The sequence below is a fragment of the Solanum verrucosum genome, unplaced genomic scaffold (genome assembly GCF_900185275.1).
Source record: "Solanum verrucosum unplaced genomic scaffold, falcon-dt-bn FXZP01000028.1, whole genome shotgun sequence".
Taxonomy (NCBI): domain Eukaryota; kingdom Viridiplantae; phylum Streptophyta; class Magnoliopsida; order Solanales; family Solanaceae; genus Solanum; species Solanum verrucosum.
In genome coordinates this window covers 1,225,388-1,227,245 of record NW_026020183.1, presented here as the reverse complement: position 1 = coordinate 1,227,245, position 1,858 = coordinate 1,225,388, and the positions used below count along the sequence as shown (strand labels likewise).

The window sequence follows — 1,858 nt, the reverse complement described above, 5'->3', positions numbered from 1 at the left end:
TTCCGTAAAGTCGTACGGGTTCCTTAATGACTCATCTATCTACTAATGAGATAGAATCCATAATTAGATCACCCATGGCGGGACAGTGGCCTGGAATTTCCTAAATTTTTGTTTTTCCTAATTAACGATGGTTCGGGTCGTTACAATTCAATTTTTGGTAATCTATACACATTCTCACACTACCATCATTTTCCTTAAAAAAAAACTGGAGCACCGCATAGGGAAGCACTAGGACGAATAAATCCCTTATCAAGAAGCTCTTGGATTTGAGCCTTAAGCTCTCTTATTTCTATCGGAGCCATGCAATATGGAGGGATAAAAATGGGACGAGTACCAGGTTGTAAATCAATGCACAAATCTATATCTCTATCCGGAGGCATACCAGGCAAACCATTAGGAAACACTTCTCTAAATTCTGACACTACAGGAATAGACTCAATAGATGGACACTCAACCTCAACATCCCGAATATGAGCCAACTAAACCAACCAATCTTGCTCTACCGGTTTACTAGCCCAAATGGAGGATATGATCTTAGCTTGCTTAGGCTTGTACACCCCTTCCCACTCTAACTTTTCCCTTCCCGGAATTTCTAGAGTTACAGACTTAGTATTACAATTAAGCACAACATAATAGGGGACAACCAAGTCATGCCTAATATAAGGCAAAATGGTCTGGTGGACCCTTGTATTTGTACCCGTTTGTATTGTGAACTCTTCTACTTACCTCTTTGTCATCTGAACCCCCGAACTCATTTAAACTCAACTTGTTGAACCCTTTCAACTCATCGTGACTCTCAATCGCGCTGATCTCACATTCCATGTCAGATAAAATTTGCCACATCATTTTTTATTTTTATAATAATTTCTTTTTGGACAAAAAAAATCATAAAGTTTTGATGCAAATTTTATAAAATAAAATTTTAATTTATTCTTTTAAATTAAAATTTTAATTTAGGCTTCTCCACTATAAGGGATTTTTTTTCAGTTTACAACTCCATAATCGAAAATGGTGAAGGGACGCCAAGGAGAGTGTGTGAGACTCTGTACCAGAGGAAAAGTTCTCGGATACAAGAGGTCGAAATCGAATAAGTATCCAAACACTTCATTGGTTCAGATCGAGGGAGTGAACACTAAGGAGGAAGTAGATTGGTACTTGGGGAAATATATGGCTTATGTATACAAAGAGAAAACAAGAAGAATAACTCACATTATCGCTGTATTTGGGGAAAAGTTTGTAGGCCTCATGGAAAGAGTGGTGTTGTTAGATCTAAGTTCAAGTCCAATTTGCCACCAAAGTTCATGGAAGCTAAGGTTAGAGTTTTCATGTACCCAAGCAACATATAAGCAAGGTACCAAGGCGATGCATATGCTTGGACAAAAATGGAGATGGCTGAAAAAAGTAGGTCAATGGGTGAAGAAGAAGGGTTTCTTTTTTCTTTTTTAAGTTTATTATTTTACTCTTTTAATTTAAATATGATGTTCACTTGCCTTAATAGGCGTGTGGTCTCACACTCTTGCCAACTCAACCATATTAACGCCAAATAAGCATAGTCAATGGTCAGAGGGGTTTGATATATTGTGTTTTATTAAGTGTAAGGGTTCAGTTGATAAATTATTAAGTAAAAGGGCCCATAATACAAACTGATACAAGTATAGGGGTCCATCAGACCATTTTGCCCTAATATAATAGCAAAATCAGTCATATCAAAAATCACCAAATTAGCCCAAGTCTGAAAACTCATAAACAAAATATGACAAGCACGATAAACATGGGTGACTATGACAGAATCTCCAACTGGGGTAGAAACATGGATGGGGGCATCAAGTATATCACAAATCATAGCAAATTCTGAGGC

At 37.2% G+C, this 1,858-nt stretch overlaps 1 pseudogene; it reads left to right on the top strand.

The window, feature by feature from the left end:
* The first annotated feature begins 1,008 nt into the window (after nucleotides 1-1,008).
* LOC125829263 (60S ribosomal protein L35a-3-like) lies at nucleotides 1,009-1,371 on the top strand (annotated as a pseudogene).
* The last annotated feature ends 487 nt before the right edge of the window (nucleotides 1,372-1,858 follow it).